The sequence below is a fragment of the Mobula birostris genome, chromosome 6 (assembly GCF_030028105.1).
Source record: "Mobula birostris isolate sMobBir1 chromosome 6, sMobBir1.hap1, whole genome shotgun sequence".
NCBI lineage: Eukaryota > Metazoa > Chordata > Chondrichthyes > Myliobatiformes > Myliobatidae > Mobula > Mobula birostris.
This window is the reverse complement of record NC_092375.1, coordinates 75,297,377-75,315,380: the sequence shown is the minus strand read 5'-3', so window position 1 is coordinate 75,315,380 and position 18,004 is coordinate 75,297,377.

Genomic DNA, 18,004 nt, shown 5'->3' with positions numbered 1-18,004 from the left:
GGGAGTTTGGAGGTCCGGTTCGCGGGAACCGACCATAGACTCACAGGGTGTAAAGGTACGATCAGTGGGAACCTGGTGTGTGTGTCTGCCCTTGCCTGGGTGCCGGGTTCACCGCGGAAGAACGGTTGTATCTGGAACGGAGGGGTCACAGTCAGTGACCATAGCGGCATAGAAGACATAAAAGGGTCTGCCCGAAAGCCAACTGCGAAGAACATCAAGGGTCTGCTTGAATCAAATTTGCATTTCCCCCACCTCCAACAGCACAACAGCGATTACTGCGAACTGCACTAAGCTGAACTGAACTCTGCGTCACTTAAGACTGATCATTTTACCCCTAGACTGCGATAGAGCTTGGTTGATTCCTATTACCCTAGTTCTGTGTACATGTGTGTTTTATCATTGCTAACCTGTTGCATTTATATCCTTACGATTAGAGTACTGTGGTACTTATCTCTTTAATAAAACTTTATTAGTTTCTAGTAAACCAGACTCCAACTAGTGGTCGATTTCTGCTGGTTTGGCAACCCAGTTACGGGGTACGTAACAATTCAGGTTTTAGGAAGAGACTGGAATGGCTCCCATTTTATCTGTCTTGGTCAATAATTTCCTGATATGTCTCCTCATATTCATGAAGCAGTAATTCACACAATACTATCAAGAAGTGACATCCCTGGTATGATAATAGATGCCAGGGATGTACCCATGTGACAATATAGTGATTTAATTAAGATATCATTGTTCTATGGCACATTCCTACCGCTGCCATTCAATTTCTCTTGAATTTATTTATGAAAATAATTGATTGTTTAACTTAATTAAAAATGAATACAAGTGCCTAGCCTATCTCACCTCTGATGATTGTGCACTGATCTTCAGAACTTCTTGACAGTATGTCTCAAAAAGATTTCTTTATCCACTAATCAGAAGGTGGTAAGCTTTGTCCTTGAGAAATTAACACAAATTCTCTTTCAGACCTTAATGCCAAGATTAGCATTTTTATGCAGTGGAAGTTAAAGTAAATTGATTATATGTTTATATCTCCATATTCCTTGAGTCCTGCTGAAGGGTTTTGGCCCAAAGTGTCGTCTACTCTTTTCCATAGATACTGCCTGGCTTGCTGAGTTCCTCCAGTGTTTTGTGTGTGTTCCTTGGATCTGCAGATTTTCTCTTGTTTGTCCATACTTCCTTAGTCAGCTTTACGTAGATTTACGGTTTTTTAACACTGCCCCACATCTAAAATTATATCACAATGGGACTGGGCATGCTGAGGAGATTTATTCCATCGTTCTGCTAATGCTGCTTGAAGTTGATATCAAGGAGATGCATAGATAAAAGGTAAGTGTAGGCAATGGGCAATGTCCATTCTCCAACTGTTTTGCGCTATTACGTTCTCTTTCTTGAATATTGTTTCCCACAACTAATCCTGAAAAGCAAGACTGCCCATTCTTACCACTTTTGATTATACGTTTGGAACATTTTTTTTTAAAAAGAGAATTACATTTTCAAACAGCCATCTAATTACATTAGTCAATGGGAGAGTGTGTACCTTGATGACAGGGATAATCTTGAATGTGGTTGTTCTAGAATCACAAGCTGCACCCATGCAGAAGACTGATCCTTTCATCTTTATGCATGAATGTAAACAATCAATGTACATAAATGTAAACATATACTACTTCTTTGCAGGCTCTGTTAGGCTGGAGGAAGGGAAGGCTTGGAGAAGACATTAATGGAAGGCATTGACATTAGAAAGAACAAATGGGGAATTGGAGGTGGAATATCAGTGCATTAGCTTGGTGTTGTAGAGAGTGGGAAGTTGGGTGGATAATGGATATAGCAGGGTGATTAATGGGAGATGTTGGGTTTTGGAATGGTGATGGGGGCCCAGGGAAGATACACATTGATGACTAAGGTACCCAGTACAAGATCTAGATTCCATTGCCATGTATACTCAATTTTGCTAAATCAAGCTTCATATTTATTCTTATGGCCTGTTCCCCAATGAGTAACTTACACCATCTACTTGTGCATCTAAATTTAATGGAAGATGGCAGTCAAGACACCTCTATGCGAGAGGTGTTACACACGCACCATGACCCAGATAGAACCTGGTGATGTTTGTCAAGGACATAAACTTTGTACTACACAGTGGAATATTGAAGCTATGTTACAATAAAAAAGAACTGTTGCATTAAAGCAAACTGATATATTCCATTTGCTCGAGATAAATGTACTTCAGTATAGTACTTTTCCTTTAAATTCTGTATGTTTCTTCTTAAACCATCTTAGATGATGAAGTTACTATAAATTAATGGAACTATTTCTTTTAAAACTTTCATTAATGTACTTCTGATGAAACATCTGTGGTTGTACTTTACATTGAGCGGACTAGGAAGGCTGGATTTTATTACTATCCTGACTGGCTAATATGGGAAAAACAGATTTGCTGTCTTCTGTCGAAGAGGGAATACTAATTGACCAAGGATGTAAAGCAATGCCATTGCACATCTCCACTTAGCACAGTGCAGTTCACATTAAGTTTTTTTGTGTGTAAATGGTTGACAACTTTAACACATTGATGGTTTTGCCAGAAGGAAATTCAAACCAAGCTCTGCATCAGCAAATGCAAATGAAATACTTTAAATTTCTTGACAATTTATGAATAGTTTATCCCTTTGACATCAACCAACTTCCACTCTAACCAGGTGCACATATGTTGACACTATCCCAGAAAATTGTCAGCCTCACTGCAGCTAAATGATGCTTACCCCAATTCCTGATCCCACTGTAGAACCTGGTTGTAGAGTATTGCTACCACCAACATGCTTTCAGCAGATGCCCATACCAGTCTGAGTGCATTACATGTGTCTGAATGGTGGTGTAGGGGAAGTGGTGGGAGTTGGAAGAAATCCAACAGAGGCCAGTCCCCGTTGTTGGCTTTGAACAGGCTTTTTCCTTGGTTGACTGCATCCCTTGTAATACAGGCAGGAAATTACTGACTAAAAATATGTTAGTATCTGAAACTGTCAGGTAGTCACTCTAACAAATCCAGCGAGAAGTTCAAAAGAAACCGAGGAAGCTGAAACGCGATCTGATAGAAGTATATATTGTTATGAGAAACATAAATAAGGTAGATAGTCAAAATGTTTTTCCCATGGTAGGAATATCAAAAAATAGGTTTCCCTTTGATCATTCAGTTCTTGAACCAACCTGCAGAATGCTAATCGCTATTTTGGTGTAGCAACACTATGACTTTGACCACTTTCCACTGCAGTGGACTAATTGTGTTCTTGCTTGTGTAACTTTGCCTGATTTATGTTTTTTCCCTGAATGTTGTGTTACAGCTGCTGTTGCATTAAGTTTTTCATTGCAACTGTCCATACGTGTACTTGTGCATATGAAAAGAAAACTCAAATTTGACTTTGAGGATGAGAGGATGGAGTTCAAAAGGTGATTGAGGAATAAGTTTTTTTACACAGAGTGGTTGATATCTAAAACTTGCTACCAGAGGAAGTGGCACTTAAGAGGCACTCCTAATATGGGCAAATAGTATAAATGGGTAAAAAGAATGACATTGATATTATTTATTTAGATACCAAGCAGAATAGGCCTTTCGTCCCGCACTGTCCAGCAACCCTAGCCTAATCACAGGACAATTTACAATGACTAATTAACTTACCAATTGGTACATCTTTGGACTGTGGGAGGAAACTGGAGCACCTGGAGGAAACTCAGACGGTCACGAGGAGGAATGTACAAACTCCTTACAGGCAGCTGTGGGAATTGAACCTGGGTCACTTGTACTGTAAAGCATTGTGCTAATCACTACACTACCGTGCCGGAGGGCATAGCCTCAGAATAGAAGGACGTCCCTATGGACAGAGATGAGGAGGAATTTCTCTAGCCCAATGCTGGTGAAACTGTGGAATTCATTGCCACAGACAGCTGATATGTTGGGCTGAAGGCCCCTTTTTTGTTCTGTATGACTCAATGAGAATGTGGAAGTCACAGCCTCAGGAAGGGCTTGAAGTAAATAGTACAAATGTATTTAAGGAAGGCAAGATACACATACAAAACACAAAGCGAAGCCTTCAGCCCATCAGGTCCATATTGGTATTCAGGGGAGAAATCCTATTGGTTGCATTGCACCTTTTCTCATTTTCTTGTACCCCTGCACCTTGTTTTCTCTCACCTATCAACTCCTCTTGATTCCTTTTTTTCTATTTGCATATATTAAGGGATAATTTATATGAGCCAATTAATCTGCTAGTATCTCTTTGAGCTGCAAACTGGAGCAAATGGAAAATAAAATCATGGAGAGGTCATGGAGAGAGCGTGTAGAGTGCCCTCCTGCTTCAAGACATCCACCATTGTTCCTGTACCTAAAAAGATCAAGGTAACATGTCTGAATGACTGGCGTCCTGTTGCATTCACCTCAATAATAAGCAAATGCTTTGAGAGGCTGGTCAAGGACTACATCTGCAGCATGCTGCCACCCACATTGGATCCCCTACAATTCATCTACCGACACAAGTGATCAACAGATGACGCAATAGCCAAAGCTCTACACACTATCCTTACACATTTGGAGAAGAGGGATACTTAATGCAAGACTGCTGTTCTTAGGCTACAGTTCAGCATTCAACACCATAATACCATCCAGGCTGGACAAGAAGCTCAGAGACCTCGGCCTTGACCCTGTCTTGTGTAGCTGGATCCTGGACTTCCTATCAGATCGCCGGCAGGTGGTAAGAGTAGGCTCCCTCACCTCTGCCTCTCTGATTCTCAACACAGGAGCTCCTCAGCACTGTGTACTAAGCCCCCTCCTTTACTCTTTGTATAACCATGACTGTGTTGCCACCCGCATCTCCAATCTGCTGATTAAATTTGCTGACAACACTACACTGATTGGCCTAATCTCAAACAATAGTGAAGCATCCTGCAGAGAGGAAGTCATCACCCTGCACAGTGGTGTCAAGAAAACGCCCTCCCCCTCAATGTCGCAAATCAGAGGAGCTTCTTGTGGACTACAAGAGGAATGGAGACAGGCGAACCCCTATAGACATCAATGGATTTGGGGTTGATAGGGTGATCAGCTTTAAGTTCCTAGCATACACATCACTGAGGATCTCACGTGGTCTGTACATACCGGCTGTGTAGTGAAAAAGGCACAACAGCACCTCTTTCACCTCAGATGGTTGAAGAAGTTTGGTATGGCCCCCCCAAATTCTAAGAAGTTTCTATAGGGGCACGACTGACAGCATCCTGACTGGTATGGGAACTCTACTTCCCTCAGTCCCAGGACTCTGCAGAGAGTGGTGCGGACAGCCCAGCACATCTATAGATATGAACTTCCCACTATTCAGGACATTTATAAAGAGGGCCCAAAGGATCATTGGAGACCTGAGTCATCCTAAACACAAACTGTTCCAGCTGCAGCCATCTAGGAAACAGTATCGCAGCATTAACACCAGGACCAATAGGCTCCGGGACAGCTTCTTCCACCAGGCCATCAGACTGCCTAATTCATGCTGATGCAACTGTATTTCTATGTTATATTGACTATCTTGTTGTACATAATTATTATAAATTACTATAATTGCACATTTCATATTTAGACGGAGACATAACATAAAGATTTTTACTCATGTATATGAAGGATGTAACTAATACAGTCAATTCAATTTAATTCAATTCAATTTGCACTGACAGCAGCTGAGGTTAAATTGAATCTTGGTCCCTGGAGTTGAGGTCAGCAGCTGTAACTACCATGATATAGGGTCCTGAGGGAGAAAGCTGTGTGGATACTCTTTCAGAACATTACAATAGGATAAACACATTGGGCTGAATGGTCTCATTCTTTGCTGAGAAATTCTCTTCATTTCTATATTAGGTAATACCAGAAATATGCTGAATTAAAAGAGGAAATTGAAAGTCTATGGAACATGAACAAGGTATACGTTGTCCCAACAGCAATATGTACGACAGGTATCATCCCAAAGTCAGTACATTACACTGGCATTAAACAATTAGGTCTACACAGCAACATTTATGTAAATCTCCAGAAAGTCACAATGCTAGACACCACTGATAGTCTGAAAGCTCCCAGCAATTGAGAAATGAATGTGCTTGGCTATGCTCGTTCCTCAGGATTTACCAGCTTGAGCTGAGAAAAAATAAAAATATAATATAACTTATTTATAGAACACTTCTCACAAACAATGTAGTTCAAGGTGCTTTACAATGAGATAAAGTGCAAATGTGAAAATAAAAGACAAAAATATGTTTGTTAAAAGCAAGATTAAATAAATAGGTTTAGATGTGTCAACTGAGTTTGCATTCCTTATAGTTTTAAGTATTGAGTTGCACAGTTAAAAAAAGCTGACCTGCCAATTATCTTTTGAGGGAGATTCTTTCAATCTAAGAGACCAGTGGAAGAAGACTTGAGGACCTGAGCAGGATTATAGAACAAAAACAATTTTGCGATGCACTCAAGTCCCAGACCATTGAGACCTTTAAAAACAAATAAGAGGACTTTAAAATCAATTCTAAAAGATAGGAGGCTAATGTAGAGTAGTTAAGGTAGTAGTGATATGCTCCCTCATCCTTGTTTTATTTAGAAGTCTAGCAGTGGTGTTCTGAATGAGTTGAAGTTTGTCAGTAGATTACTTTGGAAGACCAGTAGAAAGTGCATTGCAGTAATCTAGTCTATTCAATATAAGGACAAGATGTAGGAAATATTTATTAGCATTCCTGTCCAGAAATCATTCCCAGTCAGGAACCATAAAATGGGCAGGCACATGGAAAATGAGTATGATTGATCTGGAATCACAGAAAGTACAACACAGAAACAGGCCCTTTGACCCACCTAGTTCGTGTCAACCCATTTAAACTGTCTAGTCCCATTGACCTACACTTGGACCATTGTCCTGCATGTACCTACCTCTTAAACATTGAAATTGAGCTCGCATGCACCACTTGCACTGGCAGCTCATTCCACTCTTTCACGGCCCTCGGAATGATGAAGTTTCCCCTCATGTTCCCCTTAAACATTTTCACCTTTCACCCTTAACTCATGACCTCAAGTTGTAGTCCCACCTAACCACAGTGGAAAAGCCTGTTTGCATTTACCCAATCTATACCCCTCATAATTTTATATTATATGCTATATTTAGTATAATTGTTGCTTTAGCAATGCTGAATGCATGAAACACAGGTGCATACCTGGTGACATAACTGATTGTTTCAGCTTGTGTGGCAAAGTCAAACAAACAGTTTTGTTTTAGCTTGTCTGGCAGAGCTGTCTGCCATGTTATCCTGTGGCAAGGTGTTGCCAGAAATCCTACACCCACATCCTGTGTAGTTAAGCTCCGCTCTTTTCATTACTGGATGTTATCATTTGGAATGTGCTTTTTGCTAATGCCATCTCTAATCTACTTTTCAACTTCAAAAGACTTTTAGAAATTAATTGTGTTCATTTGCACTCTTTATGCCACAATCTAAGCCATTATTCATTTAAATTATTACCCTGTTGAAATCACAACCATTGATTTACCGTTCAATGCAGGTGTTGCACAAAACTGAGATGGAAGTGCTTATCGGATCAAAAGTGACCTTTAATCTTTACCCAACCCCTATGCCCTAGCTGATATGATCACAAGTACTTGGCTTGCAGTGTAACAATTCCAAAGGTGCCTTACATTTCTGGCGGGGAGAAAAAAAATGTTATCAAAGATCCAAAGAAGATTTTAGACAATTGGCCCTGTTGTCTGAAGATACGTCAAAATATGACAGGTTGGCACTGAATGCCTTAGAGTGTTCACAGAGCAAACAGGAAGATAAACTATGTTCATCTTAACATGCAGAGATAAAAAAGAGATAATAAGATAATATATGTGTGCTACAAAAAGCAGGAAAAGTTGAAGGCTGTGCTTCAGTTTCCTTTGCAACTGAAGTGCAATTCAAGAATGACCTGAAACATTAACTCCTTTTATTTCGCAGTATTACTTGGATCGTTGAGTGCTTCTAGAATTTTCTATTTTAATTTAATTATTAAAGTACAATTTCACTTCCTTTTCATTCAGGAGGAATGCACCATACCAGCTTAATATTACTGTCATCTCTTTCTCCCCCTCTTTCATTTTATGATAGTTCAAGTTACTTTGCCAAGTCTCTTTCTGTTTCAACAGTTTCTTCTCTCACCTCCAGAAGGTGCTGTTTCCTGTTACAATGCAAGTGGCCTGGTTCAGAGATTTAGCAAAATGGGTATGTCAGTATTCAGAAATATTTTCCAAATATTGCTCTGACCTGACCTGACCTGACAGTGACGGGAAAAATTCAGCCTTCTATACATAACTGCTAATTAGAAATCATCTATATTGCCAGTTTGCATGCTTGTGTGATATTGGTTTGTTCATCTGTCTTTGAGGAAATGCTATGGAAATGAAAAAATGAGAAGTGCTTTATATTTAATATAGTGCATTATACAAAATCGTCCAATATCAAAAATTTCCCATTTATCAATGGACCAATACATGTTTCATTGTTCTTATTACATCAATCCTTCCTCGAGGCCCATTTTCTAGGAGGAATCTCTGGCCAGTGAAAGGCAAAAACAACTACAATGAATTTTGTCTTCATTAGTCCCGTGATACTGAGCCAAACTGTAAAGACCCTAGCTTGTCAAGAACACCTTGTTGGGGAGTATTTGTATGAACTGTGTATTTAAGAGAGTTACTCACTGATCAGTATTATGTCAGTACTTAAGCAATCCCACATGAATTGAATACTCCTGAATTATTTTCATATTATCCTTGTGTATAATGTTAATAAGACAAGGTACCATCAGTAAGACTTCAAAGTATAATGAAAATTATTTTGATCTTTCTACAGGCCCAATGTAATGTTTGTTGATCTTCTAAAAAAATCTTTGTCATAATTTAAGACTATTCTAAGCTTTTTTATTGCTGACCTGCTACTTGAGGTGATTTGGCTTCGTTGTGATGTATCAATAATGCATGTCATGACCCTTTGAGTTGATCAATGTTGACTGATTATCCAAAAGGCAAATGTTCATATATGTACCATGAAAGGAAGGCTGTGACAGTCTGAAGTCACTTTTATTATCTTAATGAGCAAGCAGTCATAACTAAAAATCTTGATGATCACAACTCCTGTTTTATATTGGTACTCCATATTGAAAGAGAGCCTATGAGTGAATAATGGTACTGTTAGTATGGCTGCTGCTTTACAGCTCTAACAACCTGAGTCAGCAATAATCTCTAGTGCTTTCCATGTGGAGTTTGCAAGTCATTCCTTTAAACCATAAGACATAGGAGCAGAATTAGGCCATTTAGCCCATCGAGTCAGCTCCACTATTCCATCATGGCTAATCCTGCATCCTGCTCAACCTCATACACCTGCCTTTTCGCCATATCCTTTGATGCCCTGACTGATCAGGAAATTGTCACCTTCTGCCTTAAATATATCCGCAGACTTAGCCTCCACTGTAGTCTGTGGCAGAGCATTTCACAGATTCACCACCCTCTGGATAAAAAAAATCCTCCTTACCTGCATTCTAAAAAGTCGACCAGAAAAGGCCCCCTTTATTCCCAGTCACTGCCTCCTGCTGGCTGTCAGCCATTCTTCTATCCATGCCAGTATCTATCCTGTAATGCCATAGGACTGTATCTTGTTAAGCAGCCTCATGGTGGCACCTTATCAAATGCCTTCTGAAAATCCAGGTAAATGACATCCACTACCTCTCCTTCGTCCACCCTGCTTGTTACTTCCTCAAAGAACTCTAACAGATTTGTCAGACAAGATTTTCCTTCACAGAAACCATGCTGACTTTGACTTATTTTATCATTAGCCTCCAAGTACCCCGAAACCTCATCCTTAATAGTGGACTCCAACACTTTCCCAACCACTGAAGTTAAGCTAACTGGCCTGTAATTTCCTTTCTTTTGCCTTCCTCACTTCTTAAAGAGAGAAATGAGATTGGCAATCTTCCAGTCCCATGGGACCATTCCAGAATCAAGTGGTTCTAGAAAGATCATGACTGACGCATCCATTATCTCTTCAGCAACCTCTCAGGACTCTGGGATGTAGTCCATCTGGTCCAGGTGACTTATCAACCTTAAGACTTTCGAGTTTGCCTAGCATTTTTTCCTTTGTAATAGCAATGGCACTCACAGACCTCTGGCACACTGCCAGTGTCTTCCACAGTGAAGACTGATGCAAAGTACCCATTTAGTTCACTTGTCATTTCTTTGTCCCCCATTACTGCCTCACCAGCATCATTTTTCATTGTTCCAATATCAACTCTCCCCTCCCTTTTACTCTTTATATAACTGAAAAAACTTCCCTATCTCCAACTTCCCACTCACTTCTGTTACCTTATCCTCCCTTTCCTTGGCTTTTATACAGTCCTTAAGTTCCCTTGTCAACCATGTTTGCCTACACCTGCCATTTGAGAACAACTTCTTCTGTGGGACCATATCTGTCCTGCACTTTGTGAACTACGCCCAGAAACTTCAGCTATCTCTGCTGTGCGGTATCTTTCTCTAAACCCCATGGACAAGCTACTCTCTCAAGCCTTTATTCTCTTTATTCCATTGTGATACTGATACATATAACTTTTGCGTCTTCCTCTCAACTTGCAGTATAAGTTCAATCGTATTACGATCACCGCCTCCCAAAGGTTTCTTTATGTTAACCTCCCTAATATGATTTGGAGTATTGCACAACACCCAATTTAAGATAGCCTTTCCCTGAGTAGGCTCAAGCACAAGCTGCTTTAAAAAGCCATTTTGTAGGCATTCAACAAGTTCCGTCTCTTGTGATCTGACACCAAGCTGATTTTCCCAATCCGCTTGCTCATTGAACTCCCCCATTACAATTGTGACATTACCCTTATTACATGCCTTTTCCAGCTCCCTTTGCAATCTCAACCCGCACATCTTGGTTACATTTGGAGGCCTGCCTATGATTCCCAAAATGCTTTTTTTTCAAAACCCTTGCAGTTTCTTAACTCCATCCACAAAGTTTCAACATTCTCAGACCTGTGTCACCTCTTTCTAAAGATGTAATTCCATCTCTTACCAACAGAGCCACACCATCGCCTATGCCTTCCTGTCTGTCCTTTCGATACAAACTATATCCTTTGATGTAAAGTTCCCAACTATGACTTCCCTTCAGCCATGACTCTGTGATGCCCACAATGTCATACCAACTAACCTGTGTCACGAGTTCCTCTACCTTATTCTGAATGCTATGTGCATTTAAATACAGCACCTTCGGTCCTGTATTCTTCGCCCTCTTGAATCTTGCCTCTCTGGTGCAACTTAGCTCTTACTGTCTGCATTTCTACCCAATCATTGGTTTGTCCTTCCTTATATTATATTCATATTACACACATCATCTTCTTGTAAACCTGCTGGTGGCTCATCCTCAGCTCTATCATACTTGTTCCCATCCCCCTGCCATATTAGTTTAAACCACTCCCAACAGCTCTATTAAACCTGCCCGCAAGATTATTGGTCCCCCTCGGATTCAAGGTCAACCCATTCTTTTTGTACAGGTCCTACCTTTCCCAGAAGATGTCCCAATGATCCAGAAATCTGAATCCCTGTCCTTGCTCCAATTCTTCAGCCACGCATTTATCTGTCATCTCATTCTACTCCTATCCTCACCATTGCGTGGCACAGGCAGCATTCCCAAGATTGCTACCTGTGAGGCCCTGCTTCTCGGTTTCCTTCCTAACTCCCTGTATTCTGTTTTCAGGACCTCCTCTTTTTTTCTGCCTGTGTGGGTGGTACCAATATGTATCATGACTTCTGACTGTATCCTTCCCTTTTCAGGATACTATGGACGTGTTCAGAAACATTGCGGACCCTGGCACCTGAGTCCTTATTACTGCTGCCATCCTCTTCAGCTCCCTGCCCTTCTGAGCCACAAGGCCAGATTCAGTACCCACTGTTGCATCTGACATTAGGTCGTCCCCACTAACAATAGTCAAAGTGGAGTACTCATTGTTGAGGGGGATGGCCAAAGGGGTGCTCTCCTTGGTGGGCTTCTACTCGATGCTTCAGTTTCCTAAAGATGCGTTGATTTGTGATTAATTGGCAGCTGTATATTGCTCCCAGGACCGGCTAGTGGTGTAGTGGCATCAGCACTGGACTTCAAGGCAGAAGGTCCTGAGTTCAAACCCAGCCGAGTCCCAACCTGGGCAGCAGCATTGCCTACATGGAAGAAAGGCCAGGCAATCTACTTCCGAATCATTGCCAAGAATACCCTATGGACACTATGGTCCGCAAGGTCACAACTAAACGACTGAACAACAACATATTGCTCCCAGTGTATGGAAGAGTAGTAGAATCTGTGGGGAGTTGAGGGGAAAGAGGAGAGAAGAGGGGTTAGCGTAGACTCCAGGCTAAGAGGAGCTAGTTGTCAGCACAAACTCGATGGTATTAAGGTCCTTTCTCCGCGCTTTATGATTCTCATTTCTAAACATATGAAACATCCAGTTGGGGCCCCACAAAACCATTTGTGATTTACTGTAATTCTAACAGCTGTAATTGCTTAAGTGCTCAGAGGACATGGATCAAATTTACTTCCACTATGATCCTGTGACCTGTACTGCAATTGTCTTGAGTGGTGAAACAGCTGTAGCAACTAAAATAATCTCAAGGATTCTGATAAATTTCCAGAGGGTTGTAATTATGATTTGTAAAAATGAAGCAATAAAAAGAGTTTTCTTCAGAAAGGCAAATATAACATTGTCAACCAAAGCTTGACTGACAAACCCGTGTTTAGCTGGTCTCATATGGTGTGTATGTGCCTTCGCCTTGTATTTTCTGAAAATGAAAATCTGGAGTTTGGCAGTGATGCTGAAATACTGACTTCAAAGACTAAAAGTGAACTTGTACGAGTTTTCTATAAAGTCTAGATCTTTTCATCAACAGATAGGTCAGACGGGACGTGGGATGAACAATTAAAGTGACCGACAACCCTGCAAACTGAAATCAGGTACTCCACAAAGTTGTCATCCAACCTGCATTTGGTTTCTCCTGTGTAGAGGAGACCACATTGTGAACAACTGAATGTAGTGCATTAGATTGGAAGAGGTGCTAGTGAATCACAGGCTCATCTGGAAAGGAGTGGGTCAAGGGACAAGTGTTGCCTTGCTCGCGGTTATCAGAAAAGGTGCTGCAAGAAGAGGAGTTGGTTGGTGAGAACTGAAGAGGAGCCAGGGACTCATGAAATGAATGTTAATGGATAGAGTAGGGAGAATGTGTCTTATAATTGAATCTCTGAAAGTGTTGGAAATTATGGGGAATGATCTGCTGAATACAAACGCTAATGAGATGGGAGCAGGGGTGGGGGAAATGGATAAGATGTGGTCAAGAGCTTTTGTTTATAATGGTAGAGGGGAAGACATGGTTCAGAAAAAAAAAGCAAACGTATGGCAGGCCTCATCAGCTGAATGATTATGAAGACATTAAAGCTAATCTATTTTCTGTTCTATAAAAACAACAGAATTGCTGGAAACACATAGCAGGTCACAGAACACATGCTGATGGAGAAACTGAGATAATGTTTCAGGTTATAGACTCTTGAACAGTGTTCCCTATGCATCCTTTATAAAAGTTCTTTGAGTTGAAATATTAACTATGTTTTTCTTTTCACAGATCAAAGATTCAAAATAAATGCTTTATCAAAGAATGTATACAGTATACAACCCTGGGATTTGTCTTCCCACAGACAGCCGCAAAACAAAGAAAACTATAGAACCCATTTCAAGAAAAACATCAAACCCTTAACATGCAAAAAAAGAACTAATTGCACAAACAGCAAAAACAACTGAGTAAGCAACACAGAATACAAAACACCAAATCACAAAGACATCGAAAGAATCCAGACATATTCAGTTCAGCTCAGTTCAGTTCAATCCAGCGCCACGTTCCTCACTATCTGCAGGTCAGAGTGCAAGTCCACTCCAATCACAATCGCACAAAACAGCAACAAAAAAAGGAGCGAACAGAAACCAGAAACACATGGTAACATGAACAGCAGAGTCCAAACCACTAACTCCATCAATTAAAGCTTGCCCAAGATTCATGGACTCTGGCCTCATTCTCCTGCAGCATCAAGCAAGGGCGAGCAAAAGACCGTTTGTATGTAGGCAGCTTCCTTCAGGAGCAGTGAGTGAGAGAGAGAGAGACCATTAATACACAGGTAGACGGAACTGAACATTTGCCTAACTTCCGCTCTTGTCCTCGTTGATTTCAATTGTCAATGCCTTAATCGGCAGGACCAGCAAGAAATGGAGTCAATCAGATCTCCAGGCGCATGTTTCGCCCAAAACCTCGCCGATCTCCCTTGGAGACAGCAAAGTGCCAAATTACTCAATCGACCCGAAAACACACCACTAAAATTTAGATCACAGGCTCCAACAGTAGCAGAACCACACCTGAAAGAAAAAGATGAAGTAAACGAAGTGAAAGAAGTAGTTTCGTGAACCATTTGAGAGATGTTTCCCCTTGGTCGCATTGTTCGCTGGCACCATCTGGTTTTTCTGTTTTTAGTTCAGATTTCCAGCATCTGCCAATTTTTTGACTTCTAACGTTTTTCTCTCCTAATACCCCTTTTGTTGGTTTGGCATACCTTTTTGTTATTAGCTTTTCACAAAGTGCTTGGAACATTTTCGGTGATAAACTGTTGGGTGAGCGCAAGTGTTTGTTAATCGGTCATTGGTTACTAACCATTGCAGAGTTCACCACAAAACGTCAAAGCAAAGAGGTGCACATTACTGAACAAGTTGAGGTGAATGTGGTAATATGGTTGGGATAAATGAAGTAAATGGCTTAACTCATCCAAAATTGTTGCCATGCTTCTTACTTGGAGAGAGGAAGAATACGCCATTGATCCAATAAAAAAGTCATACATACTGGAATCACACAGACTGCAAAAGTAAATGAAAACCTTGTCACACAAGATCCGTGCTCAGTTATTTGATTTCAACAACAAGAAATTGCAAATGTTATGGTACTCCGACTTTTCCAATGGAGAGTGATGTCTACTGGAAAACATGTGCCTCTGGACATTAGATATGAATATGACCAGAAAGATTTATAAATTAAATTTCAGCAGAGCACATGCCATAAATAATTGACAAAGAACTGAATTACAAGAGCTTCAAGAAGAATATGTGAGCTTGAAAACAATGGGCATTTACCTGTTTTAACATAATGATATGAATGGTAGTGTGGAAACTTGGCAAAAAAAAATGTCCACTCTCTTGTGTTTCCTGTAGTGTCTGTCTCTCTGGAGTGATTCACAATATACACTGCCAAGTTACTTTTTAGAGGAAATAGCTCAATTACTGATAATAAATCATGTTCCAGGGTGTTAGGGAAAATAATTTGCTAAGGAAATTTGATTAAAGTTAATCACAATTAAATTAGCCACGGGCTTTGAAGTAAAGAGAGCTTTATTCACGATATCATGGGGTGTGGAACGTCTAACAGTGGGTTTGAACTCCCAATAACACAGAGAGCACAGCTCATTTTATGCATGTGCAAATCGATTGCAAAGCAAAGGCTGTTTGATTAACCTTGTGAATTAGAATCAATAAGCTAGGTTCACATGGCAGTTCTCTTGTGATAAACTATACCCATAACAACAGTCAAAAATTAAAAATTCAATCCTGTGTACAACTTTGTATTAACAAACAGTTTGTCTCATATCCTTGAGTCAAATTCTTACAAGATAAGCAACTGTAAGTATTTATTCTAAGAGTCGTCTCTGCTGAAAGCCAAGGCCATATCAATAACAAACTAAGCTGCAAACTGGTTTCCAGAATCAAAAACCCAATATTAACCCTTTGTCCATCAAAATCTCAAACTCACAGTATTTTCCTCCACACAGTGATAATGCCTAACTTTGGTTTTCTTTGTACAAAGCCATCATTGCTATGGTGGCTCCAGCCAATGTGTTAAATTACTTCTTCGAAGGTAAATTACTAAATAATTGAGCTGGACATCCTTAATTGCTGAAGTATTTGCATTCAATACTTTTCCAGCAGTATAACTAGCAAAGAAACAATATCAGTGAAGGGCTGCTATCAAATGAGACTTTTTAGATCCTCACACCTGTTGTACATGTGAATATGTGTGTCACTTTTATGACAGGTTCGATCAGGTGTGCATTCATGTGTACATTCCAAATAGATACCTCTTCTCTCATGTTACTTTTCATATTCTACATTTTCTTCCTGGTTAGTCCCTGAGGATTGAGGATGACCTGCGTTTGCTTTATTGGGTGGAGATGCCTGCTCAAAATGGAGCTGTGCTAGAACAAGGAAAACATTTTTACGACAGACAGAGACTCAGCCTTGTTTGCAGACCTCGTGGCATCAGGTGAGAAGAAAGGCATCTTTTGATGAAATGATGGAGATATTGCAAAATAACTAAGTTAGCACCCTGGGGGCTGGTAGGCAATTGCAAATCCAGGTAGAGGAGCCAAGGGACATAGGCATTAATATTTTACAGTGAAGGTAAGAAATGTGTTACCACCTTGTATTTCTGCTATTCTCCTGAAACAATTGCTGCTGAAGAAGTTTGAGGTTTAATGGATTAGTAACTCTAATCCAACTGATAAAGTTTGGGAGCCCTTCAGTTATTGTATAGAATGCATAGAGATGTTTTATTAAGATAAACAACATTCAGCAATGTTCCCTGCATGGAAATGGTTTCTGACAGAAAAAAAAGTCATAGTTGTTCACTGTTAAGTGAAATTTAAACAACATACATGTTACTGGCAGTAATAATAGAAAATGTAAATGAATGATAATAAATTGTATATAGTAATGCCAGCATTACTATTTCTGTGACAGGTTGTGAGCTGCTCCCTGTTTACTAAGGAATTGTGTTGAATCAGTGAAACTATTTTATAATATGTGAGCATGTGGCCAAGTGGTTAAGGCATTGGACTATCGACCTGAAGGTCGTGAGTTCGAGCCCCAGCCGAGGCAATGTGTTGTGTCCTTGAGCAAGGCACTTAATCACACGTTGCTCTGTGACGACACTGGTGCCAAGCTGTATGGGTCCTAATGCCCTTCCCTTGGACAACATTGGTGTCATGGAGAGGGGTGACTTGCAGCATGGGCAACTGCTGGTCTTCCATACAACCTTGCCCAGGCCTGCGCCCTGGAGAGTGAAGACTTTCCAGGTGCAGATCCATGGTCTTGCAGGACTAACGGATGCCTTAAATTTTATAATATTTTAGTACCACCTCCATACTGATGAGTGTTCCAGGAGATTCTCTGCACGTTAGGTCCAGCACCTAACTTTTAAGAACAGCTTCTTACCCTCTGCTGCCAGACTTCTGAATGTTCCATGAACAGGACTTCATTTTTTGTCTTTTGCAGAGTTTATTCAGTTCTGTAACTTACAGTAATTTTGTGTCTTGCATTGTACTGCTGCCACAAAGCAACAAATTTCATGACCTATGTCAGTGATATTAAACCTGATTCTGATTCTGGTTCTGAATTCTGTTTGCAGGACCAAATGCACCGGCAGCGCTCAACCTGAGGAAGTTTGTATTAGAATCATCATCATAATCAAGTTTAATATCACCGGCATTTGTCATGAAATTTGTTTGTCTTTGTGGGGCAGTACACTGCAATAAATAACAGTAGGAAAAAACTGTGAATCACAAAATAATAGTGAAATAAGTAGTGCAAAAATAGAAATAAAAAAGTTGTGAGGTAGTGTTCATGGGTTCAATGTCCATTCAGAAATGGAATGACAGAGAGGAAGAAGTGGTTACTGAATCATTGAGTGTGTGCCTTCAGGCTTCTGTACCTCCTTCCTGATGGTGGCAATGAGAATATATCATGGTCTGTGTGATGGGGGTCCTTAATGATGGATGCCACCTTTTTGAGGCATTGCTCCTTGAAGATGTCCTGGATACTACGGAGGCTAATGCCCATGATGGAGCT